The sequence below is a fragment of the Eubalaena glacialis genome, chromosome 3 (assembly GCF_028564815.1).
Source record: "Eubalaena glacialis isolate mEubGla1 chromosome 3, mEubGla1.1.hap2.+ XY, whole genome shotgun sequence".
NCBI lineage: Eukaryota > Metazoa > Chordata > Mammalia > Artiodactyla > Balaenidae > Eubalaena > Eubalaena glacialis.
Window position 1 is genome coordinate 154,465,164 of NC_083718.1, and position 27,997 is coordinate 154,493,160.

Consider the following 27,997-nt stretch of genomic DNA (forward strand, 5'->3'; position numbering starts at 1 on the left):
AGAAACTTGATGTAATAGAAGTAAGAGGCAGAGGAGAGGCACAAGGGAGGAAATGAAGCATTAAGGAAAGAGGCATCTTGAATTGAGAATCAAAACATGGATACAGAGGCTGAGACGCCTGGTGAGTCCTGACTATTTAGTGTGGTTCCAAATGACAAGAGCACAGGGTCAGCTGAAGAAGAACAAGAGGAATGGTGATTGGGAAAGAATGAGAGGTAGGTGGAGGCTGGGTCAGGAGGGCTTTGAATGCCAAACTAAAGAATTTGGACTCTATCCTGAGGGCAGTGAGGAGCCAGGCAGGAGGGAACCAGATCACTGTGGCACTTAACCCTTCCATCTCCAGGCTGCCTCTGCTGATGGCAGCTGATCTAGAAGTCAGGTTAACTCCTGCCTGTCTGTCCAGTTGGCTTTCCTTTTCTCAGGCAGAGATATTTCACAGGACAAGAGCACTAGGAGGAAAACTTTACTACCAAGACACACATATAGTAATGATAATGTCATAGAAATACCCAGAAAAGCTTGTCTCTTTCATCTTAACATTTCACACAATTTCAGAGTTGGCAAAGACTATAGGGGTCACACTCAAATTTAACAAATATATTAGGCATTTCCTATGGGCAAGGACCTAAACTGTATAGAACGGCATCTCCTCAACATTCGAGAAATATGACTTTTCAACCACTGTTCACATACCTCCTGAGGCAGCCTGAGCTCTATCCCAATGACAAATAAGTCATACCATCCCCAGAAGGAGCTGCCTCCCTGTAACCTCCTCTCTTTGGTTCTACCACCACCCTCTGGGCCCACCCTGCATGTACTTGCTCCTCTAGCCCCTGGACAGGCCTGCAAAGATAGCAAGACAATGGCCACAGCCCCCTCATGAATCTTCCCTTCTCCAACCTAATCCCTTTCTTCCTCCTCTCCTCCCTCGTAATTCTACATTTCTTCATATTCCATGGTTTCTAAACTCTGTACCTTCTTTGTTGTTCTCTAGACATGATCTAGGTTGTTAATTTCCTTCTTAAAATACCAGAACTGAATGTAAAACTCTGCAGGTGTTCTAAGCATGCCACAGCAGAATAGAACCATTGCCTCTCTTGCTCTGGATCCTAGATCGCTAGAAATGTAGCCAGAATTTACGTTCACTTCTTTTAACAATGAGGCCTTCATGTAGTAAATTTTTGTTATTGTTCTTTTTTTTTTTTTTTCTTCCCTGGGTTGGCAGTTTATTTTAAAAAACAACACCCTGGTTATCTTACTTTCTTCCTTGTCCATCATTTTTCTTAACAGAACAAGTTACAAAAAATTGGGGAGGAGGGGTATATTATCTTTGCAGACTGACATATTTGCAGAGGACTCATGAATAATAATGATGATTCAAAAGCTCCTAGGTTTACTCCTGAATCAAGCAAAGAGCAAAGGACAACATAAGAAGGAATTGTGTTTACAGCAATCTCGTCGTACAACATTGATTATGACAGTGCAGTGGTTACGATTACGTTCACGATAGGATATTCCTTGCTCAAACACCAGACATGCTAAAATCACCAGGCTGCTTACAAACTGGAGGAATCAGTGCCAACAGTCATCGGAAGAGCAAAAACCAGAATCGGGAAGGCTTTTCTGGCAGTGAGATTCTGACACCAGCGGCTTCCTCGCGTGGGCCACCCTCACTTTGAGTCTTGATCTTTCTTTTCATCTAAGAGGGCGGAGCGGATCCCCAGCTTTTTCAGTTCTTCCACCAGGTCCCCATTCTGGTGCATTTGCAGAAGAATGTCACAGCCCCGCACGAACTCGCCGTTGAGGTACACTTGCGGGATGGTGGGCCAGTTGGAATAGTCTTTAATGCCTTGCCGGAGCTGGGGGTCGTCCAGCAAGTTGTAGGCCGCGTAGTCGCGGACGCTGTGCAGCCGCAGGATTTGCACCACGGCGTTGCTGAAGCCGCACTGGGGCTGCTCCGGCGTCCCCTTTAGGAAGACCACCACCCTGTCCTTCTTCACCAGCGCGTCCAGGTGCTCCGACGAGCCGCTGCCGCCCGAGCTCGCCACCCGCACGCCCGGGCCCCGCAGGCCGCCGCCCGCGCCGCGCCCCCAGCGGAGCGGAGCAGAGCCGCCGCCGCCCGGCCCAGGGACCCGCTCATGCCCGCACGCTGGCGGGAGCTCTCGACGGCCAGGGACCTGGGCTAGCCAGCCGAAGCCTTCCCCTTGTTACTGTTCTTTAAATAAAACTTATTTTTTATTTCTTGGATAGTCTTTTTTAAAATAAATTTTTATTTTGGAATAATTTTAGATTTGTAGAAAAGTTGAAAAGATAATACATATAGAGAGTTTCAACATATACTTCACCCAGTTTTCTCTACTGTTAGCAGCTCAATATCAAAAAAAAAACAACCCAATCAAAAAATGGGCGGAAGACCTAAATAGACATTTCTCCAAAGAAGATATACAGATGGCCAACAAACACATGAAAAGATGCTCGACATCACGAATTATTAGAGAAATGCAAATCAAAACTACAATGAAATATCACCCCACCCCAGTTAGAATGGTCATCATCAAAAAATCTACAAACAGTGCTGGAAAGGGTGTGGAGGAAAGGGAACCCTCTTACACTGTTGGTGAGAATGTTCATTGATACAGCCACTATGGAGAACAGTATGGAGGTTCCTTAAAAAACTAAAAATAGAACTACCATGTGACCCAGCAATCCCACTACTGGACGTATACCCTGAGAAAACCATAATTCAAAAAGACACATGCACCCCAATGTTCACTGCAGTGCTATTTACAATAGCCAGGACATGGAAGCAACCTAAATGTCCATCAACAGAGGAGTGAATAAAGAAGATGTGGTACATATATACAATGGAATATTAACCATAAAAAGGAATGAAATTGGGCTATTTGTAGAGATGTGGATGGACCTAGAGAGTGTCATACAGAGTGAAGTTAGTCAGAAAGAGAAAAACAAATACTGTATATTAACGCATATATGTGGAATCTAGAAAAATGGTATAGATGATCTTATTTGCAAAGCAGAAATAGAGACACAGACGTAGAGAACAAATGTATGGAAACCAGGGGGGAAAGGAGGGGGTGGGATGAATTGGGAGTTTGGGATTGACATATATACACTATTGATACTATGTATAAAATAGATAACTAATGAGAACATACTGTATAGCAGGGGTCCCCAACCCCCGGGCCATGGACCAGTACCGGTCTGCCGGCTGTTAGGAACCGGGCCGCACAGCAGGACGTGAGTGGCAGGCAAGCGAGCAAAGCTTCATCTGCCGTTCCCCATCGCTCCCCATCGCTCACATTACCGCCAGAACCATCCCCCACCCAACCCCCCGACCCCCCGTCCGTGGAAAAATTGTCTTCCACAAAACCGGTCCCTGGTGCCAGAAAGGTTGGGGACTGCTGCTGTGTAGCATAGGGAACTCTACTCAGTGCTCTGTGGTGACCTAAATGGGAAGGAAATCCAAAAAAGAGGGGATATATGTATATGTATAGCTGATTCATTTTGCTGTACAGTAGAAACTAACACAACATTATAAAGCAACTATACTCCGATAAAAACTAATTAAAAAAAAAGAAAGTTAAAAGATCGTATATAGGGCTTCCCTGGTGGCGCAGTGGTTGAGAATCTGCCTGCTAATGCAGGGGACACGGGTTCGCGCCCTGGTCTGGGAGGATCCCACATGCCGCGGAGCAACTAGACCCGTGAGCCACAACTACTGAGCCTGCGCGTCTGGAGCCTGTGCTCCGCAACAAGAGAGGCCACGATAGTGAGAGGCCCACGCACCGCGATGAAGAGTGGCCCCCACTTGCCGCAACTAGAGAAAGCCCTAGCACAGAAACGAAGACCCCACATAGCAATCAAGCAATCAATCAATAAATAAAACTTAAAAAAGATCGTATATAACCATGAAACATTTGTCAAAACTAATAAATTAACATTGGTACATTACTATTAACTGAACTACAGAACTATATTCAGATTTTGTCAGTTTTTCCACTAATATCCTATTTTGGTCTCAGGAACTGATCCAGGATACCACATTGGCCTATACTAATAGATTTTACAAGTATAATTGTGACCTCTTACACTTATCCTAAGTTTAAACTTATTGGTTTTAGTCCTTTGTTCTAGGCCGCTGTGATCATTTTGATTCTTGGATTCTCTTATCTGCAACATTAGTGACATCACTCAGAATTTTTAAAGAATATATTTTTTAAGAGTTAGTTTAAGGCAAGGATACAAGTGTTTATAACAGGATAAGACCTGAGACTAAGAACAGAGATCCATGTATATTACCAGATACTTCTGTGGAATGCCTAGTTTGGCATTTTTATTTCAATCCCTGAATTTGATTTTGCTACTAACCTCAGCAGCATAAGTCACCTAAGTGAACAAGACTTTACTTGTCTCCAAGTCAACTCAATTAAATTCAATTTAGTTCAATTTAATTTAGAATCTCTTACGTACCACGTGCCATGATAGATCTAGAGATAAACAAAGTGTAGTCCCTTCCCCCATTTCTCCATCTTGTCCATAAGGATCATATGTAAAAGTTTTATGAAATGGCTAGTTCAAATCCATGATGAGTGAGGGAGAACCATATGGCAAAGGACAAAATTTAGAAAAAGGAGCAGTCTCTGGGGAAGGGTCTGGCTAGGTGGGGCTCTACAATGGGGACCCTGGGCAATAGGAACTCCCACCAGGACTCCAACCCCTTCTTGTGAGACTGGCTCCCACATCAGCAAAGTCACAGTGAGAATGGTCTGGTGACAAAGGGAAGATTCTGAAAGCCGTATCTTGAAAGATTTTCAAAATCTAAGCCAAACTAAGAATCTGGGAGTCAGACCCTCCCCCCAAAAAAATGCAAAATCATAAAGCTGAAGTGAGGAAGATAGAGAACATAGTATAATCAGAGAAAGCCAGAAAGCTAGGTAAGGATGAAGAGGAGCATAGTGGATAAGTATAAGGAATTCTGGAACAATTTAAGATATAGAGCTTGGCAGCTTGCACGACAATCCTTGTGTGGACTTGTGTGGAAAGGCCAGGATCTCAGAAAGGAGCTAGAGGTAACCGATGACCTTGTGGGCAGGAAACAAGAAACAGAAGGTAATACCACAGAAAAGAGGCTAGAGAGGCCAGCACAGTTCTGATCAGCATGGTATCTTCAAAATAAGGTAGTCCCCTTCCGTTCTTTCTCTTCCTTCTCCTTTTGTTCTTTCTTCCCCTTTGAAGTAAAACATCATGGAGTTGCAGCTGGCAACATGACCAAACAAATGTATGAAAAATAATTACATTTGGCTGAGTTTTAAATTGAGTAATTGTTGGAAGTCAGTAATCTCAATTATCAGTCCCTAATCTACCTCTCAGGAGAGTTCTATGGACCCCCATCTGCACCAAACCTTGTTCTGATCAGACACTCTAAATTAAACAAGCTTAGTGGTTTTGGCTCCCTTCCAGCAGGCCACTTCACAAGTCACCACTCTCTTGGCATAGTTTTTACTATTCCCTCCAAAAAGAGTCCAAATTAATTGAAGGCAGATACATCCTCTCAGCATCCGGCTGAGGGGCTTCCAACCTACCCTACTGATGTAGGTGGTCCTTCCACTCTAAACCTCAGCTCTGGGCAAACATGGGCCTGAAGAGGAGATGTGGGGAATAGCTGGGTTCTCCCTCTGCTAGAACAAGTAGACACGTGTCTGCTATACCCCAAGCTGCAGAGGCTGACCCAGACTACCACATACCTGTTCCAAACCTGGGTTTCTCCAGTTCAGTGAATGCATCACCATCATGCCTGTTGCCCATGTCAGAAACCTGTCCTATTTAGCTCCTTTTTATTCACTCACCACATACTATCCGTCACCAGGTATGATCAAGGCTACAACTCAATATCCTTAGAATCTATGTCTTCCTTATCTCTGCTGTGAGTGCCCTAGTTCAAACTATCCAGGTCTCTCAGGAAGTTACAACAGCTTCTTTAGCGTAAGAGCACAAGATGTGAGGTGAATAGCTTCCAGCCTCTCTCTCTCTCTCTCTCTCTCTCTCTATTCTACTCACACAGCTATGTCAGCATTACATGGCTGCCAGAAAGTCCCAGACCTCCTCCTAACCTTGTGTTTCCCCTCACTTCCTCACTGATTCGCTGGTACCTGACCAAGAGACAGAATAACCTCCCAGCTAGGTTGCCAGATGGCATCCTTCTTGCTAACAGACTGCTATTTTTAGATCATTCTTTCCCCTTCTTTTTAAAAAGACATCATATAAAAAGACATATTTTGAACTTTATGCTATCAGTCTATATAATCTACTACCACTTCTTACTGCTGTCATCTGCTCACTTCTTGGACACTTCCCTCAAACATGGAGGACTTTGGTTCATAATTATCTTTTTCACTACATTGCTGCCACCATGTTGAGTGATTTCAGTATCTGTGAAAACGACCCATTGAACACCTGGCCTCTGTTTAAGCTAAAATAACAAATTCTATCATGGTCTGCAAGATCCTGCATCATCTGGCCTCTGCCTGCTTCTTCAGCTTCTCTCATACCCTCTTACTTTGCTGTCCATGCCCTAACCACACTGGCCTTCCTACAGTTTTTTTTCTGTGAGCCATGGATTCTCTCCCTCACTTGCATACACACTGGCCCTCTACCTGAAATGTCATTTCTCTATGGTCCTTTGCCTAACTACTTCCTATTCTGCTTTCACTATCCAACTTGAACATCACTTCCTCATGGAATTTTTCCCTGATGCACTGTTCCCCAGAGTAGTTTGAGAGCCTGTTTCATGCATCTATAATATACTGTTTCCTTTTAAAACGCTTATCACTCTTCTGGTTGTTCATTCAATATCTGTCTTCTTCTGGTCATAGATTTAGGGAATATTTTTGTATTTAAGGTATGTATAGGACTAGGGGCAGGTGGAGAATTTGTGCTGTTGCAGCCAAAATTCCTTCTTGGTACCTCACTGTGTGGTCATATTTTGTTACGTCCTCTGAAGCACATTTCCATTTTGTTGAATCAGAAGGTGTATAACATTAGGGCACAAGGTCATTTCTTTTATGAGTCATAGAATGTGAAAGCCAAGAAGAATCTTGCGTGTCTCTAGTTCTGGGGTTTTAAAACCATGCTCCCTGTATCTCTAAGGAAAGATCTGGGCTCTGAACAGTACCTTAGGGGCCACTGAGGAGGGAGGGGAAAGAGGGGCTTCTAAGAAGTCAGGGCACTGGCCTCTCTTGCCCTCCCTTGCCATGCATAACAGTGCCGCCCCTACTTACTGGCCTTCCCCGTAGACAGTTTGAGGAGAGGACTCAGCTGCTAACAATGTTTGCAAACTTATCCCTCTTTCTACAGCTGGAGACTTTGGGGCCCAGAGAGGGGAAGTAACTTTCCTGAGTCACCCAGTGAGTTAGTGGGACAGCTCTAGCTAGAAGCCCAGCTGCTGACGCATAGGTTGTCCACTGCAGCCCACTGCTTCTCACTCCCAGACCCATCTGCAAGGTTTGCTTATTTGTCTGCTCTTTCTGCAGACATTAACTGAGCACCTACAAGGCAATGAGAAGGAAATTAGATGCCTTAATCAGTAGTGTGAGCTACATGGGTTAGAACCCTGACTCTGCCACTCACTAACTGTGTAACCTCTGGGCCTCTGTTTCCTCATACATTAGTCCTCCTTTCAGTAGATATCCAGAGAAACCCATTATTCAGTCATAATTTAAGTAAAAAGGTCATGAGGCCTAGAGCCATAGTAGGATTTGAATTTTGCTCTGCCCCTTAAATCTTTCATATGTCAACTTCTCTAAGCCTCATCTGCAAACTAGGCATTGTGATTTAGCTTCAGGGTTATGGTCACAGCAAGAGGCTTCTAGTAGATGTTAGATAACAGATGTGAAAGTGCCTCCTGAGTTGTTTGTTATTACTTGGATACAATGCATTTGTAATACCATATTTCCCTTAGCAGACTCTAAGCTCCCTGAAGGTATACAATTTGTCATATTAAAATGAGAACAGGTAACATTTAGAGTACTTACTACATACTAAGCATATTCTAGGTTCTTTATTATCTCACTTAATCAGGTCAACAACCTTATGAAGCAGGTACAACTATTATCCCCGTTTTGCAGATGAGGAAACTGAGGCATGCTACTCATAAGTGGTAATATCTGTATGGAAGAAACCAAGGTGTAGGTGATTGGTGAGGAGTGGGAAAAGAACTTGTAGGAACATGGAAGAGTCTCCTAACTCAAACTGGGGAATCAGAAAGAACTGTATAGGTGAGGTACTATTTAAGGTCTCTTTTAAGACACTTAATGGGTGAGAAGGACTTTGGTGATGTGGTAGAGAGTACGAATTGGAAAGATATCTAGAAGGTCATGCTCAAGATTGGCTGAACGCTGTGGAGAAGGAGGTTTGGGAGTGCAGAGAGGGAAGGCCTGGGTCTGTCAAAGGAAACAGTTTGGGGAAAGCTGTGGCTGGTGGTGGGTCCCAGGATAAGTCCCCAGTGCTAATGCCACTGCTTAGAGCTCCCTTGGGGATCATCCCTGCCTAGAATAAATCACCATCCATCAATATAAAAAGGAAAAGAGAAGGGGGAAAAAAGGAATCAAAATCATCATCAACTAGTTCTGACATTATCTCTTGGCCATTCCTAAAAGACAAAAGTGTTACAATGACAGTGGTTGGAAACTCAGAAAAGTGGTCACGGTGGGTGACTTCTTAAAGGCTCTTAGGGAAAAGAAAATAGAATCAGTTGCAGATCATTATTATCCATTTTCTAACAAAAATGTCCTGTTGCAGGGAGACTTGATAAATGAACTCGACATTTTCCTAGAATCCTATTTCCTAGCATTCAGAAATATTGTTCTGGTGTTAAAAAAAACCCAAATCACTGACTACAATTTTTGGCCTTTTTAAATTTATTGGCTTAAAGAAGGTCTCATAAAGGTAGGATTTCAAAGCAACTTGCAAAATGATTTTGATTCAGACTCTGCAATCTTACTTTCAAGAAGTTCACTCTGTATTCCTTTTGGTGACTGTGCCGGCAACCAGTGACGGCTTGGGAACAATATGATGGGACATGTTCACAGTCCATAGCAAGGACAAAGCACAGGCCTGGCAGAAGAGGGGTATGAGTGACCCCACACCACTGCAGTTGAAATTGGAAAATACAGGTGAGATTTGACTGATGGCCAGCCCCTGGCTAGAATCTGTGCTCCTTCTCAGAGCAAGCTGTTGAACTTCCCAGGGAGTCCTTTAGCTGGCACGGCTGAGGTTGCAATAACCCTCTCCCAGGGCTCTGCTTGTCTCTGTAGGATTGTTACCAGAGGTAGGAGAGGAGAGGTGGGAGGGAAATGGGTCATGAGCTACCTGCCAGGGCCTCCCGGTGATTGGACAGTCTCCCAATGAGGCTGCTGCTGCGGTTGCCTTTAACACTGCTGACCGCTGCTGTCTCCCTTTCCTGCTTCCCTGTTCTCTTTTGTATTGGCCAAAAATATTATTTAAATGTGCATTTATCTGTAAGAAGTAAAACTATCAAATTCTTAGAAGAAAACATGGGAGTATATCTTTGTGATCTTAGGTGAGGCAACGGTTTCTTAGATATGACACCAAAAGCACAAGTAGCAAAAGGCAAATTGGATTTTATTAAAATTAAAAACTTGTGCTGCAAATGATACCGTCAAGAAAGTGAAAAGACAAGCTACAGAATGGGAGAAAATAAGTTCAAGTACAAAAAGCCCAATTGATTTTTATTTATTTATTTTTGGCTGTGTTGGGTCTTCATTTCTGTGGGAGGGCTTTCTCTAGTTGCGGCAAGTGGGGGCCACTCTTCATCGCGGTGCGCGGGCCTCTCACTGTCGCGGCCTCTCTTGTTGCGGAGCACAGGCTCCAGACGCGCAGGCTCAGTAGTTGTGGCTCACGGGCCCAGTTGCCCCGCGGCATGTGGGATCTTCCCAGACCGGGGCTCGAACCCGTGTCCCCTGCATTGGCAGGCAGATTCTCAACCCCTGAGCCACCAGGGAAGCCCTAAAAGCCCAATTTAAGTATGGACAATGGATCTAAATAAACATTTCTCCAAAGAAGATAAATGGCCCATAAGGACATAAGGGAATACTCAACATCATTAGCCATCAGGGAAATGCAAATCAAAACCACAGTGAGATATCACATCCCAGCTTCTACACTGTCTATAACAAAAGAAGACAGATAATAACAAGTGTTGGGGAGAATGAGGAGAAATTGAAACCCTCATACATTGCTGGTAGGAATATAAAATGGTGTAGCTGCTTTGGAAAACATTTGGTAGTTCCTCAAAATGTTAAACATAGAGTTACTCCATTACCCAGCAATTCCACACCTAGGTATATATTCAAGAGAACTGAAAGCTTATGTTCACACAACGACTTGTACATGAACATTTACGGCAGCATTATTCGTAATAGCCAAAGAGTAGAAACAACCAAATGCGCATCAACTGATGAATGGATAAATGTATTGTATATGCATACAATGGATTATTACTCAGCCATAAAAAGGAGTAAAGTACTGATACATGCTATAACATGGATTTTATTCCGCTTTGTGATTGTTCAGTTGCTGGGTTCACGGTAAGTTCTCAAGAATTTTTTGTTGGATAGATATATTAATTCACATCTCTCTTTAAAGGAGAAACTGCTGAAAATGTTCAGATTCCTTCTTTGCCTTCCCAAAGAGATATCATTTCAGAAAAGGAAACATAAAAATCCCACCCTGTTTTCTTTACTGTGCCTTGGATTGGATTAATTTATTAAATGTTGGACTTTTTTCTAAATTATTTAACTTCATCCCCCCATATAATTTGATTTCTCTGGCTTATTTACCAAACTTTGGCAATAAAAGACAGTTATTTGCTAAAAAGAGAATAGAGGTATTGTCTTCTTCATTTTCTATTTTATAGGAAAGGTAGTTTCTAGTGTATTTCCTACATTTAAAGTGGATAATAATAAGATATTATTATGTACTGCAGCCATTTGAATTAGCCTTCTCTTTTTCATTCTATAATATTCATACATATTTAAAAGTTTCCTAACTTTGTCTATCTAGGTCAGCAGAATATTACCCAAGCTTGATATTGTTTGTCCAAGCTGACATTTTACAGGAGTTGGGGGAAGATACATGGCGGGGAGTTTTCATCTCTTTCTCTCATTCATGATGCCTGTACTGCAAGTGGCTGAAGTCATACAAGTGTAGACCTAGAAAGACTCTGAAAGATTAGTTTTCTAACACCTTCTTCTCCTTCTTCTTCTGAGGAAGCTGAGGCCTAAGAACAGAAGAGGTATGTAGTCTCCGAGAGTATGATCTTGATTTCCTGATTGGGAATCTTACGTTCTTTGCATTTCGACAAAGAAGAATGCTTTTAGTCATGTTATCTACCATTTTCTCCCCATACACTATGTGTCAGGCTCTGTTTTCACCTTATCTCATGTAATCATTTCATCTTTAGGACTAACAATATGTTGCTATTGTTATTCCCCTATACAGGTGAAGAAACCAGGGCTCAGATTAACTTACTGGCCTGAGCTCATGTAACTAGCATGTGGTAGAACCAGGGTTTTGTACCCAGGTTTGTCTGACTTCAAAATGTAAGCTCTGTATTCTGCATGGATCCTTTTACTGACTACTCTGTGTTACTGTGGGGATCTAATAGGACTGTGGAAGCACTCACTCGGAGGTGAGGAGGCCTTTACTCTCTGGAGTCTCCAGGGTTCCTTCTCAGGGCAAAGGTGCCTCTTGGGGCTCTATTTTGCCACCTTCCTGGCTTGCCTCATGACCCAACCTGCCTTCCTCTTCTCTGTGACTGTGATCCTACCCTTGTTCTCCTGGGCTTCCTGCCTTTAACTTACTTGGGGACGCTGATTCAGTCCTTCTAGCTTCTCCACATCTTTGCCCCCCAAAACGAGGCCATAGGCCCTCTTCTGTTTCAGGTTTTCTGTTACACCCTGCAGGTACAGACTTGGGGAACAAGGTAGCAGATGAAGGTACAAGCAACGATGAGGCAAGGCTCTAGGTTCTCTTGGTGATCGTTCTTGCTCTGGGCTCCTGTTCCTCCTTAGTTATCTCTGAGTGTGTGGAGCTCATCTGGCTGCCCTTCCCTTAGGTCCACCCTTCCTTAGGTCTAGGAAGGCCTCCTCCTCCAGGAACCTCCCTCTGTGCCATCTGAGGGCCTGAATATGGTCAGGAGGAATGATAGGTGTGCTTTCATCTCTGAGATCTTCCTCAGTACTGGAGCCTCCCACATGTAACTGGGTCTCTGCCCTCTCCAGCCCTGCTCTGCCCAGGAATGATCCTTTTTGGTTATTTCCTCTCAGAACTGATTAGGTCCAACTTGGACAGACGATCACCTGTCGAGGGTGCCACAGAGATGGGGAGGGTACTCCTATCCTGGGATGAGGAGTGTGGCTGAGGTTCCATGGAGTCACTTACAGGCCTAAGGGTTTGTAATTTTGTGATAATGGATCTACACTTTCTTTGAAGGCTTGACAGTACCGTGCCCATGCGAGGAGGCATTATGATTAAATGCTGTTAGTGGTGACAGTAGTGACGACAACAGTCACAGTAGTAACAACCACCATGCCTCTCTCAAATGGAAAGAGAATGTGAAGGTTTTGGAGTCAGATCAGCATTTGAATCCCAGCTTCACCACTAATTCATTACCAAATTAAGCAACTTATTTCACATTATTCAGCCTGTTTCTTCACCTGCACATTTTGGAAAAGTAACCCTTTAATTTTCATGGCATTTGTCAGGAGTAATGTAAAACAAAGTTAAAATTTATTGAGTGCTTATATGTGTCACACGAAGTGAAAGCTAAGCTCTTGGTATGTAAATATCTTGTATAATTCTCACAACAACCTTTTGAGACATATTCTGTTACTCTGTCCCTTTTATAGATTGAGAAACTGATGTACAGAGAGATTAATTAACGTGCCTAAGATCACATAGCTAGTAAGAGGTGGAGCTGGGACTTGGGATGTAAGCGTAAATAATTTGTTTCAAAAGTCTGTGATTAAAAAAAGATCGGGTCTATAAAGCAGTTGCCATATTGCCTGATACACATTAGTTTCTCAGTTGGTAACTGTAACTTAACAGTATATTGAATTTCTAAAGAACTACACAAATGCAAAGTGTTTGTTTTTGTTATCTTTAGACTTTGTCTCATCACTTAGTAAACAGTGCCTAAAAAGCTGTGTTTACAAGAGAAGGGAGTGAGATTTGGTATTTATGTGCTTACTACCATCAAAGTAGACAGCCACATTTGATAATCTTGGCTCCAGTTGGTTTATTTTAGGAGGCCTAAATTATTCACTTGGAATGTCTGTACTGATGACATTGACCACAGGAAAAAAGGCCAGCACAGCCTCCCACTTCAGCTGGCTGTGGGTCAGGCTGGTCTCAGAGGAGAAGCAACTTTCCTTGAGGTGGGGCCTCCTCATGCAGATGTCAGTATGTGTGTTGGGGGAGAGAAAGGGGATATGTTATTGTCCCCAAGTTATGTGCTATTCTGAAACCCCTAGAAGTCTCCTCAGGACAGAATTTACCCTCATATGGCATATAACTAGTCTCTCGTCCAAGAGCAGAGCTTTTCCACAACATCCCAGTGGGTGACTATCCAGGCTCTACAGACATGCATTAAGGCATGGGGAGCTCCCTACTCCCCACAGCAGCTGTTCCCACCTCAGACAGCTCATGTCTCCTGTTCTCCTTCTGTGGAGTCAGGGAAGGAGTCATTGGTGGAGTTTTAAAGATACAGTCAAGGGGCCTGAAAGGCACACAGAGAAACTAGAATGGAAGGAAGAGCCTAGGGTTTTGTTTTGTTTTGTTTCTGGTTGTGGTGCGATTGTCAATGTACGGGCCAGTGAGTGACGAAGTCAAACTAATTTTATATGAAGTACACTTGGGCTGCTGCGTGGAGGGTGGCGGAGAACACTGTTAGGGAGTTCTCTAACAAGTAAGACAGCAGTAAGAAAAATGAAAAAGTGATAAATTCACAAACAATCTTGGAGTTAAAATTCACAGAACCTGTGGTTAATTGAATATTATAGGTTAGGGAAGAGAGAAATCAAGCACTACGTCTAGGTTTCTGGCTTCTTTGAGCTGGTGACTGGCAGAGCCACCAGAATGGGGAAGAAGGCAATTCTGGGGAATGTGTTAGGTTCAGCCAGAACATTCAGTATCCAGAAATGTGTGGCAAACTCACATGTATTTCTGAGAGGTTCAGTCGTGTCAGGAAGAACTTCCAAGCAACAGTTGGTATTGGAATCAGGGGGGTGATGACCTATAGCTTCTTCTCCCCTCAGTCCCTCACCACTCTCCGGGGCCTGCAAGCTTGCTCCAGTCTCTAGGAGAAGAGATGGTAAGGGTCTGAGGTGGGGCTTTCCAGGTTTAGGTGGAGACTGACCTTGTATTCCAAGAAAGGCACTGTGACCAACTCTGACTCCATTGGCGTGTAAGGATCAGGGCCTCACTTAGGTGTGTGTTCTAGCCTAAAACAACAAGATCCCAACTGTAGGGAAGACTAAGTCTGCTTCTGTACTCCCTGCCTTGTCAGGACTGGCCCAGGAACTGAGCACGGCTAACCTTCCAGGTGAAAAAGAGCAGTGCCTGCAGAATCAGAGTGGAGACTGGGTGAGGCAGGGGCTAATAACTTTTGCCTCTTTCTGCTGTCCCACTTGGTAACTTCATCCTAGATTTGCTGCTCACTTGGTGTGCTTTGGTGTAACTGCAGCTCCTCAGCTTGCTGTGTGGGAAAAGACAAGGCCTGCGATACTGGTGGAGGGATGAAAGAATGAGTAGAGCTAAATAGGCAGAACTGCCTCTACATTGTCTTCTCAGAATCCCCAGTTCCTAATAAATCCATACTTTTGGGGGTCCCTGAAACACTTGTAGCCTGTGGCCAAAAGCATTATTTGTAATTTCCACAGGATAATCGCTCTATTCACTGCCCTGAACCCTCTCTGGAAGTTGCTGTGTATCCATGTTGTCCATTCATTTGTTCTTTAAATTCTTTAACTCAATATGTATTGAGCTCCTATCATATGTCAATCACTACTCTATATACATGATACAGAGGTAGCAGTTGTGAGTAAAACAGACATGGTCTCTGCCCTCCTAGAGTCTAAAGTTTAGTTGTATGGTGGACGGCCAGAGTGGATGACTGGATGCCGGAGGGATCCGTAAGGGTTTTTCTGGAGGCAGAGAGAGGTAGGTTAAAAATGGATAGGGACTTTGCATCCATTGAAATCCTAATGTAAGCCAGGTGCTCTAAACGATTTACATGTATTATTCCACTTAAACTCCCAATAACTCCATGAGGTAATATTACCCTATGTTAAAAATAGGAAACGGAGCATCAGAATAATATTAATTTCTTAATATTACATTGCTACTGAGCACTGATGTAACTCAGGCTGATCTGACACTAAACCCTGTGATGCTTCCTCTGCATCACACCACTCTTCTACAAGTCATCCAAGAAAGTCCAAGTTATATGCTCTGGGCTGACTGATCTACCATGGCTCTAAACTAAGGTTATGCAACCTGAGGTTCAAGGATGGGTTTTAAGGGATGCTCAAATTCCGCAACACTAGATGCCGAATGTTGCATATGTATGTAGAGGATTTGTAATTTCCACCAGATTTCCAAAGGTGGCTATGACCCTGTATACATCAAGAACTGCTACCTATCCCATTCTAAGCTTCTTCCTCTTCCTCTTATGTCCACCTGCACATGGCTGTTTGTCATTGAAGAGACAGTGTAATAATATGTCTTAAAGACCTTGGAACTGCCATATAGGAGTTCTTGACACCAGCCCCAGCCATGCCGCTGACTTGCAGCAGGCCTTTTGCAAGTCTCTTCTTCACAGTGAGGCTTGCCTGTCAGGACACTGTGAGCCACGTGTGGTCCTGAAGACAGTGTCTCCCAGCTGGACTGCAAGGCACGTTGCAGGCATCGGGCACTTGGCAGACTCCAAGTGGCAGTGTGCAGAGTGACAGGCGCTGAGACGGATGGTGGCAGCAGGGAAGGCAGATCCCTGCTGTCAGGGCTCACTGAGAGGCCTGCTTGCCCAGTCCCTGTAGGGCATGAATAATTCTATCAGACCCTGAATCCTTAGGTGGACAGCCTTTTAGGTCACCTCCTCCAACCTTCCACCCAATAGGAGCCAGGAGATAGGCCCCTTGATGCTGAGTCTGTCACCTGTGTCTTTAACGTGACTATGGCCCCAGCTGGAATGTGCTTTCTTCCTCTTGCAATGTCAAAATGCCTGAATTCTCAAGTGACTGAATCAGTACTAAATATTTAATGCACAAAGTCAGCCTTCCTGGGGCCTTTGATCTGAAACTTCTTAAAAACATCTTAAAAGCCCTTCAGAAACTGGTTAGTATTTCATCACAGTCACTTAAAATAGATATATTTTATCAAAACATCCTGTCAGAAACCGTGGAGGCAGGATGACTAACCCCCAGCGATTCTGACAACACTGCTTCCCCACATTAGGCAGCCAGTGTCTCTGGACAGCCCCGCCTACACACGGAGGGCACAGCTGTCACAAGCATCCCCGATGGCTCCAAAGCAGCAAGCAGAGGAGGCGGCAGGGCTTGTCAGAAGCCTTGGGAGGCTGCATCAATAACACCCCCGTGAAGGGAATGAATGTTTATTGAGAGTTTGCCACACACCAGGCCCTTACCTGGGCTTCTTACTTGTTGAATCTTATGGAATCTTCACAACAGTCCTGTGAGGTGGGTGGTGGTCTTTCTATTCTATCAATTCGGAAACTGAGGCTCAGGGGCATACGTGACTTGCTCAAGGTCACAGAGCGGAATTAAGATTGCAACCAGGTCTAGCTCAAAAGCCTGTTTTTCTTTCTTTCTTTTTTCTTTTTTCTCCCCCATTGAGATTGATCCTTTCACTGAGGACTCTCAGTTTCTTTTTTTAAAAAGAAAAAATAACATTTAATAAAATTATATAACTAGTACATGCTAACACAGAAAAGGATAAGGAAGAAAGTAGAAATCACTTGAAATCCTACCATCTAGATAACTATTCATAATTATCTCTTGAATGATGGCTGTATTTATTTATTGATATTTTGCCACATTCCAATAGTTTCTTTATTAGCCACGCAATACAACTTTCTCAATGCCCTACCATTCCCCCAGTGTTAGATAGGGGAGAAATGAGGGAAGAGAAGTGTGTCATGCCCCTTTCCTCCACTGCCAACCTGAGGGGGTGAAATCAATTCCCAGAAAACCCCACCACAATGAAGAGCTAAAGTAGGCCCCGGACTGGGGCAGAGGGTTCTGTCCTATTTCAGCCACTGGCCAATTTGATGACCTAAGGAAGGCTACTTCGGTGAATTCCTGCCCTCCTAGACTCCCACGGCTGGTGTTGGGATCAATAAAACAATGAGATGGAAGTTTTTGTAAACTGGAAAGTATAGTACAGATGAAGGGAAATGTTAGAAACCAAGCCTGTGAGAAGTAAGGTGTCTCCACACCACTGGGTAGAGTGACCATATATTATCTCACTTAGTATGCCTGTCAACTCAACATAATTATTAGTACTGTTCTCTTACACTCAAAAAAGTGTCCTGACTTAGGTGATAAGTTTGATGACCAGCTGACATATTGGTCATATATGATTATTTAGCTCCAAAAGAGAGTATGACAGAGCAATCAGAGAGGTTCCCTGTAGGATGGGGCTGTGTGTAGGCTGGCAGGGCAGCTAGAGATTTAGAAGGCTTGGATGAGTGGGCATTTTGTTAGTAGACAACATGTAGGAATGAAAAATATGAGGAGGCTGCCCAGCGTGGGGAGGACACATGGGAGACAAGGTGTACAGTGGTCACTCTGTGAGAATCTGGCCTGCCAGCCATGCTCCAGTGGAGGGCAGGTTTGGAGATCACATTTGGAGGCATTTAGTACTGAGAGGAAATGTGAAGCTCTGTTCCAGGATACCAGACATCCCTCATAGATTATTTTAACAACCTTTTAACTTGTCTCTCCACTTCCACCCTCTCTTCTCTCCAACTTATTTTCCACAAGCCCCAGAAAGATCTTATAAAACCCAAACTTGGTCTTCAGTTTTCCATGCAATTCTCAATTCTCCATTTTTCTTGGTGGATAAAAAGCTAAACTCCTTTACAGATTATGCAAAGTCCTTCATGATCTTGCCCCTGCCAGTACACTCTAGCTTCAGTTTTCTTAATCTTGACCTCTGAATTTGTGATCCAGGAATAATAATGGCTTACATTTATTGAACATTTACAATGTTCCAGGCACTGTTCCAATTATTTTATGTATACTAACTCTCTTAATCTTAACAACTCTATGAGGTAGGTACTATGAGCAGCCTCAACATTTTACATAAGGGGAAACTGAGGCACAAGAGGACAAGATACTAAGTGACAAAGTAAGATTGGAAGCCAAAGAAGTTTTGGCTCCAAAACTTGTGCTCTTAACCATAACATTATACTGCCTCTCGGTCTAAAGCATTTGTCTTGTACTTCATGCTATTCCTTCCACCTGCAATGCCCTCTACCACCAGTCTGCTCAGAAAACTGCTAATCTAGGGTTCAGGGAACCATTTTCAGTTAGTCACCAGAATGAGAGCATCCTTATTTGACAGGATTCCCTCCCATTCCGTTAAATAAAAAATTTATTCAACTCAGTTCAGCCCTGGGCTGGGCACGTGAGGATAGGGAGGAAGGATGGGATGGCACACAGTAAGGAAGACACTTCCTCAAGCATCTTTTATTGCATTAGAGACAAGACTTTTAACACTTTTAATATTGTCCAAATGTGTGGGCCCAACAATAAGAACAATATAATGTAAAAGAAGACAAGATGGGAGTTGACCAGGTAATCTGAGATGGCTTGCTCGAGAATGTAGGGCATAAATTAGATCTCAAATGATGATAGAATAATTAATTTTTAAGTTATAAGGGTTATGTAGGAGTTATATACTTCCAAGCTGGGAAACTGAACCTCAGAAAGAGAAGAGATTCACCCAGCTGTCAAGTGGCCGGTCCGAGTGGCCTAGCTCCCAGCTTTAGTGTCCTGTGCTGCCTCCCAATGTAAGCAATTAGGATATCGCTGAGTAGATAGAAGGGGCAAGAACTTCCCAGAGGGGTTGGAGTTGGGGAGCAGCAAAGGGAATGCAGAAGAGGTTGGGACAGGTGTAGAATATAGTATGGACAGTGAAGTGAGGAGGCTCGGAAAGCATCTTCTTCTGTGGCAGAGATGGAGCCTAAACCTTCTTAAATTGGAGGGTTGCCTTGATACTGTGAAGCCGCCTCCCTTTCAACTCTGTAAAATGAAGGGTTCCTCAAAGCGTGTCTGTTCTGTCGTTATTTTCTGGATCATCAAGACTCTCAGTGCCCTTTAGAAAAGGTTCTGCCTCTACCACAACCAGCTTCTCATTAGAATTCCTGGACATTTCTCAGTGTTGCTAAGTGCACTGTGATGAACCCATGATGAGTAATGAAGAGACTGAGCTTCCTGCAGTCACATTCTGTGGAGGTTTCCTGGACACCCCCAAGATACCACAACAAGTCATATCACCACAGGCATGTCATCTCCAAATATTTATCTGTTTGTTTTCTGTGCTGTCTTACTCACTTTCTCTAACTCAACCAAAGGGGCTCCTGGTTCCTTCACTCTGGGAGTTACATTAGAACTGGGGACAAATGCTTAAACTGAAAGAGCAAATGGAATAATGGAATTTTGAGCTCAAGTCAGGAATACTTCCTGCTTATGGATAACATGGCACTTCCTCAATGGCACCAGCAACCACAATAGTTTTGAGTATAGGCCTCTGGAAATAGGTCTGTTTTCTAGAGCTATGGGTTCAGATTATCCTTTAAGAGTAAGTTGAACCCCCCCCCCATATTTTTCTTCCGAATAAGAAAAAGAACTACATGCTGTTAAGTACCTAGCACAGTGCCTGGTATATAGGAGACTCTTAGCAGATGTTTATTTTCTCCCTTATAGCACTCCCTCACAACCTTCTCATAGTTGTGTCTTTTGGTCTTCATCTCCCCCTTTCTTCTCTCTCCCTGTCTCTGATTCTTAACCTGGGTTCAAGTCTTGGCTCTGCCCATACCCATTCCCATCTCTCCAAATATTCCCATAACAGTTTATTTGGACTGCAAGATAGAAAGCAGTGCTCATCAAACTTCTTGCTTCAAACTCTTACCAGTCTTATTTCTCTCCATTCCCACCAGGGTTGCTTATGTCCATCCATCCCAAACCTCTAACTGTGCTAAAGGACAATGTAAACTTCACATGTATAATTGTGGGCCTTTGTATAAGTGGTCCATTTGCCTTTTTTCTCAGGTCAGCCACTCTAAGAATTCCTACTTATACTTAATTATCTAGATCAAATGTCCCTGTCACTTGAAACCTTCACTGACTGCTTGAGCATAGTTAGTTGGGCCCTCTTTCCTCTTTACTTCCCTCAGTGCTTTGTGCTTCCCTCTCATCTAGCATTTTATGCCCGCTATCATCCTTGCCCCACCCTCTTCCTATTAGATTATGAACTAATTGTGGGCAAAGGCTGGGTCTAATTCATCACTGTATCCCCAGTGCCCAGCCTAGGGCCTGGCATAGGTGAGCTATTTCCTATAAGTTTATGGGAAGACATATTAGGAACTATGACTCATTCATTGAGTACCTGCTCTGGGCCAGCTTTAGGAGAGATAGTTTTTTTTTTTTTTTTAATTTTATTTATTTATTTATTTATGGCTGTGTTGGGTCTTCGTTTCTGTGCGAGGGCTTTCTCCAGTTGTGGCAAGTGGGGGCCACTCTTCATCGCAGTGCGCGGGCCTCTCACTATCGCGGCCTCTCTTGTTGCGGAGCACAGGCTCCAGACGCGCAGGCTCAGTAATTGTGGCTCACGGGCCCAGCTGCTCCGCGGCATGTGGGATCTTCCGGGACCAGGGCTCGAACCCGTGTCCCCTGCATTGGCAGGTGGATTCTTAACCACTGCGCCACCAGGGAAGCCCGGAGAGATAGTTTTTATATGGCATTTCATTTCATTCAGTCCACTCAGTCTGATGCTCTCTTCAATGCATTGTCCCTCTTATATGCCTGTCATACCTGTAGTGCCACAGGAAACCCTCAGTCAGTACTTTGTCTCTAGAGCATCTGTTTTCTGACTCTATTTATGGGACTGCGTTTGTCCAACAATAGGAGTCTCCTGCCAGTTGGATTTGTTTAGCTCATGTTGAGAGTGGAGAAAACCCCAGACACTGGACAATAAGAGTTCTGCCAAGAAAACTATCATTTCATATGGAGGTTCCCACATAAGGGTGTGGGTGTCATGCTGAGTGAGGGAGATATACTAAAAGGAGATCCAGCCCCTGAGACACTGTGGAAATGAGATGTTAGTCTCTTAAGTTGGTGCAAAGTAGCACACATTTTAAATGCTGGCAAAAGGGACTCATTAGACTATTCAGAGACTCTGGAATTTCATCAGACTTGGTGAAAAGCCAGAGTCCCAGGGGGAAGCTAGAAAGATGGGTGTCTGCCCATATCTGGCTCCAAGAACTCTGTAGGGAACCAGGTGATGGATCTTATTTAGGCTGTATTACTAATGGGACTGATGGGCAAGTTTTGAACAGAGAGGACTGAGGTGACTCCCAGTGATTATTTCAACAGAATTCAATAGTACTAGGCACTAGATATGAACCTGGCTCTCAGGGGAAGGAGAAACATAGTTGACATCAGTTGTGTCTACCTTCAAAGAAAGCCTCCGGTTGAGTGTGGGAGGCAAGACTCACACATGGGTAACTATGATGAAAGATGAGAATGGCCGTGCTGTGAGTCATTGGTTTGGTGCTGTTGCAGTTCAGGGAGGGGAGGAGAGTAACTCCTACTGAGCCAAAGGGTTGTTTGCAGACAAAACTCCTCAATATGTAAAAAGCTTCTAACATGGTACTAAATGCATAGTAGGTGGTCAACAAACATGCATTCTCTTCTTTTGTTTTTCTTCCCATATTAAATCTTCAACTTTATTTTTAATGCTTCATTGATTCATTATCTGTGTTTTTATCCCCCCACTTCCCTGCTGTAGGGCAAAGACTGTGCTTTTGTGATAGGGAAATAAGCAGGAAGTGGTCTAACTTCAGACCATGCTAGACCTAGGCCAAGACTGAATGGAAGAGGAAGCAGGTCTTAATCCAACCAAGCCTCTGTTTACCTGGTCTGTGAACAAACTCAACAAAGCGTCTTCCATGCATCTATGCATAAACATTACAGAAGCCTATTTTTATTTCTAAAATTCGTTTCCTGACTAGAGTGGGAGTTAAACTTTATATTTCCTTTGATGTTCAATACCAAATGGCTTATGGGAGCCCAGGCAGAGTGGTTTCAAATAAGCATTTTAATGTAGAATAAAGGTCAACGTGCTGGAATTTGAAACCATTAATCCTTTTGCTCTTAAGGAAGACTGTACTTTAACAGAATAAATAACAGATTAAATAATAAGAGTTCTTGAAATTCCAACTAGAAAAATTACACATTACATTGTCGGGAATTGAAACCAGTGAGACCTTAATGTTCTCTCTCTCGCTCTTCTATTTTAGGTTGCCAAGATTTAGAAGGTAAAGAGAAATTGTTCTTTTAATTTTCTATTATTTTGAAGGTAGAGAGAATGTTTGAGTTACTGAAGGTTAAGGGATCAATTATATTGGAAAATAAGCCCTTGGTTTTATGGGTGGAACAAGTGCATCACCATAGCCTGGAGAACAGAAACTCCATGCTAATTATTTCAAGTTTCAGTAAGCAAAGCCCCAGAAAGGGACAGAGAAAACCATCAAAGTAGGTCAACAAGCTCTGCCTAAGGTATTACCCCAGGTGGCCAAGGCCTAGATCAGGTACTACCTCCCCTAAGAAGGCTCCTGTCACTTCTCAGTCAGTGGTTTTGACTCTTGCCTCAGAACTTGCATAGAAAGTTATTTACACATCTATTTTTCCTGGTGTTTCCATGATTGTTACCATATCTGTCTTTCCCTTTCTCGATTATACACAAGATGTGAGTTACTTGTTAATAAGAAGAAATACATTGATTGTACTCTATGTTCCAGACATTTTACTAAGCACCTTAAACACAGTGTTTAATGTAATCTTTACCACAGCTCTATAGGGTAGAGATGATTATCTCATTTTATAGATGAAGAAACAGAGAATTAAGGAGGCCAGACAACACGCCCCAGGTCGGATAGTGGTAGAGTCAAACTTCCAATCTGGGTCTGTGGAGGCCATGTTGTGGGGATTCTGACATACCACACACCAGAGGTTTGAATTTATCCTGAGGGCAGTGGGGTATCATTGATGGTTTAAGCAAGAGAGTGATATGGTCAAACTTAAATTTAAGAACTCTCTAGCAGAAGAGAATGGTATGGGAATACAAATGAGAAGACTACTACAGTAATTTTGGCTAGAGATGAGGGAATTACCACAACAGTGAGGGTTGAGTTATTAAAAAGAGATATTCAAGAGTTAGAATTGGGAGGGCTTGGTAACCAGTGGGTTATGGAAAGAGGATTAGGGTTGGAGTCAAGGAGAAGTGATCTCTGGTTTGGGAACCTGGGTAAATTGTGATGCCACCATGATGGGAAGCATAGCTCAACACAAAGATGGTCACTGAGAGGACCTTCCTACCAAAGAACCAGATCAGATAGAACATTAGAATCTTCTTGCCCAGTCCCTGATTGTTCATAGTTTCCTGCAGTTGCATTCAAATATTCCCATTTTATAGGTGAGAATACTAAAGAACAATAGTTAGGGGGCCTCTCCAGCTTCTTCTGACCTATAATAAGGGCTAAATAACTACTTTTCAATTGAGGGTTTCAAGTTGATATTAGCCACTTTGAGATGCCATGATTTGATGATTCATGTTGTAACTTCTGACACTTTGGTTCCTCCTTGGACTCCCCGGGGGTTGACGGAAAAGGGGAGGAGAATACAAAAACTGGGAATCATATGCCACTGAAGCCTCCTTGAAGAAAGCAGATGTGTGTTATGCTTGAAAGAGAAAGCAATATTTTTAAGGAATATACTTAATCCAATTTAGAATCTAAACTTATCAATCAACTGACTTGTTCTAGATGATGCAGTTGGTAAGTGACAGAGCCCAGCACTCAACTCTGAGCTTTTGTTTCTCAGCCTTGTGTTCTTTTCACTTCACTGTACCTGACTTCTATTACTCCTAAATTTCCTGCATTTCACACCAGCTTGAAAAACTAATTGTGCTTCCAAGCCTCAAAATTGTTTTCTGTTCTTTGTGATATCTACAGTAAGGATTTTACACCAGGCCACAAATAGGTAACATTGAACTACGCACATATAACCAAGTTTTTCAATAACCTCCCAAAATGTGTATTGGTTATAAGTACCTGAGACATTCTTGAGCTAGAAGAGTCTTTAAAGCCATCTAACCCAAATTTCCGTTACAAAGGGAATAGCTAAGTTTCAAATAGTTTAAATAAATGACTTGCACTATGATACTTTTCTACCATGTATCAAGGCCAGCATCTAAATGCCGGACTCTTTCTTATACAAAGCAGCAGAAAAAAATGTAGACATAGATCAGCTTCCTCATTTTACATATTCAAAAACTGAGTCTTATTAATATATTTATTAACTCAATCAAAAGCCATTTACTGAGTTTCCGCTGTATGCTGGAGGCTGAAGTTACAGCAGTGAATAAGAAAGATGGGATCTCTGGTTTTCCATAGCTCTCAGTCTAGCAGGGAAGATGGCATAACATACTTAATCACAGTGGAGTGACGTGTGCTATGATAGACTATATCTAGAAAGGAGATCACCTGGTCAGGGAGGTCTCCCTGAGGAAGTGATGCTCCAACATAGTATGGTGGTTAAAAACATGGACTCTGGAGCCAGACTTCCTAGGTTGGAATCCTCAACATGCCGCTTACTAGCTGTGTGACCCTGGGCAAGTTGCATAACTTCTCTGGGTCTTGGTGTCCCCATCTGTGAAATGGGAATAATAATAGTACCTACCTTGTAGAGCTCTGATGAAGATGAAATTACTTAATATTTATAAATCACTTAGTACTTGGTGCATGGTAACTGTGGTATAGGGATTTTAAAATAAAATTGAAAAGAAGCTGAGATCCAAATTATGAGTAGAAGTTAACTAGAGAGACAGGAAGGCAGAAAAGTGTTCCTGACAGAGAACACTATGTGCAGACTGAGGAAAGAGAGTCTATTTCTAGGAAGTGAAAGAAGACAAGCATGGCTCAAGTGGAATGAACCCTGTTAATGCTGAAAAGAGGTCGAGGGGGTTAAGGGTCTTGTAGATCATATTAGAGTTTATCCAAAAACAGTGTGGGTTCAAGGAAAGATTTAAAGCACAGAGAGTCTTGATCATATTTGGGTCTTGGATAGTCTTTCAGGCTGCTTTGTGGGATATGGATTCAGTGGGTGTAGGATGAGGTGCAGAAATCTAGTGAGAGAGAATGTGAGTCAGGGTCAAGGACAAGATAGGACCCAGGCTTCCTGCCTTCCACGCTGGGGCTTTTTCCACATTGCACAGCATTTTTCCTAATGTGTTTTGATGGAGACATGTCATGCCAAATGCATTCTCTTCACTTCTGGACATTTGCAGTGCTTACCCTTTGAGCTGCATCCCCTTCATTAAGTGAATGTCCTGTTCCCCTGACCAAGGATGTAATTACCAAAGGAGAGATCAGATTAAAATTGAGTTTCTGTAATGGGCCATTTGTTTGGAAGGAAGCCTGAAGGTATTTCTGAGGACTTCAATCAAAGGGGAAAAAAGCCAATAGAACTTCTGTGATGATGATGATTATTAGGGCAATTGAACTCCAGGCACAGCCAGCTTCTGTATCGGTGAGTCATCGCTTGCTTTTCTGAGGCCCTTAATTGGATGAAATTTGTTTTCCTCTGTAGTCTAGACTGTCAGGGATGGAAGGGACCTTAAAGGTCATCTAGTACAACTCCACAACAAAGCTTGAGCCCTGGCTCTAGCATTTTCATCAGTAGGTCATCCGGTCCCTGCTCACACACCTGAACTGACAGGGAACTCATTACCTCTCTATGATAGGGCACCTATGAAAGGAAGCTCCTCCTTTTACGGAAGTGAACTCCATCTCTGGGTCCCATGTGTCTGTCCTGGTTCTGCTTCTGGGATATGTGGGGCTTATCTGCCTCCTCTGCCCCAGAAGAAAGATCTTGAGGCAGTTGCTGTGTTCCCCTGAGCCTCCTCTTCTGCAACTGTCTTCTCAAATATGTGACCTTATGTATTATTAATGGTAAGGACAGGATACTGTAACAAAAAAAACCCCAACAGTACAGTGACTTAAAGAACAATGAAGTTTATTTCTCATTCACAGATTGGCTCTAAACTGAGCAGTCTAGGTTGGCAGCCAGCTCTACTCCCCACAGTTATTCAGGAACCCATGTTCCTACCGGTGCCCCAATCCACCTTCACCTAGGGCATTGTTGTTATCTGCACAGTCAAATTCAGCTCCCCTCAGGTTTTAAGTGGTGGAAAGAGGAAAGAGAAGAGAGAGAGAAAGCTCACTGCCTTAAGGCTTAGGCCTGAAGTGACACATATCACTTTCATTTACATTTCACTGGTCAGAAATTAGTCACATGGCTAGATTTCACTGCAGTGGAAATGTCCATAGGAAATGTGGTCTAACCATATGCCCAAGAAGAAGAGGAGAAGATATTTAGGGAGACTTCTGCCAGTCCCCACTATAGAAATGAGGGGCTTCTGTGAGATCAGGCGGGCAGGTTGTAGCTTGGATGGGCCCCTCATTTCTATTGCCAGTTTCATTCTCTTTGGCTCTTCCTATGGCCTGTTCCAAAAAAATGAATGTAGTGGAGAGTGCAGAGCATTTGAATGCAGACACCCCAGAGCCATTTTTATTAACTGAGCTCTTGAACCAGTCATTTAACTTCTCTAAGTTTCTGTTTCTTCATTTATGAAACTGGGAGAAAAATTCCTATCCCACGAGCTCTTATGAAGGTAGGAAGAGATAACTGATGCAAATATATTTTTAAAAATGCAGATAAACATGAAATAATTTGGCTTCAATCTTCAAACTATTGTCTTTAACCTTTCTCTGACTACCCAAACTAAAGTGTTTTTTCTTTCTTTGGATCACCCAAAGCAGTTGATTATCTACTACCATTTCAAACAGAAACCTACTGTGAAGGGCTCTTAAGACAGAGTCTTTTGCTTTACAGCCGTTTGCAATCTATTTGTGTAAACAAATGGAAGAGTTTGATGGTGACCAATATTAGTAGGAGTAGCAACAGTGATGGCAATATTCATCATTGGTGGCAATATCCATTTATCAAGCAGTTCACTATGTGCCAGCCTCTGTGCCAAGTGCTTTTTATAAAGCACCTGATTGATTTTTGTATTATTCCTGTGAAGTAGGCATTTCATCCCCATTTTATGGGTGAGAAACCTCAAGCTCAGAGACTTTAAGTACCCTGGTCAGGATCTTAGAGTTGGCAAAAAGGCAGACCCCGGATTTCAGTTTAAGACTAAGAACTCTTTTTCTTGAGTTAAGAAGATCCATCAATTCATGGGGCAGATCATGTGCAGTTTTGTTTCATTATTGGCTCACTCAGCAAACATTTACAGAGTACTTGTATGCTGGGCACTGTTCTAAACACTGGAAAGATGGTGTCCAATAGGTCATCTTTCCTGCCGACCCATCTCATTCTTAAAAGAGAAAATAGAAGCCATACAATGAGAACTACCTAAAAATTTACCAACCTACTTGCATGTGTGTCCACACGCCGCCTTTCCTTCTCTCAGAATGGAAACACACTCTTGCTAACCTAAAGCAAACCTCCTGTATTCTAGACCCTATCTAGTCCCTACAGGTATCCCTTTTTCATCTATGTCTTAAACTCATCACTTTCTGGATTTGCCTATA

At 43.1% G+C, this 27,997-nt stretch overlaps 1 protein-coding gene and 1 pseudogene across 1 annotated transcript in view; one reads left to right on the top strand and one right to left on the bottom strand.

Annotated features, from left to right (window-relative positions):
* AGBL4 (AGBL carboxypeptidase 4) overlaps positions 1–27,997 on the top strand; it is a 1,403,755-nt gene that overhangs the window by 878,706 nt on the left and 497,052 nt on the right. The gene's annotated exons all lie outside the window — the stretch shown is intronic.
* On the bottom strand, positions 1,598–2,140 carry LOC133088596 (glutaredoxin-related protein 5, mitochondrial-like; annotated as a pseudogene).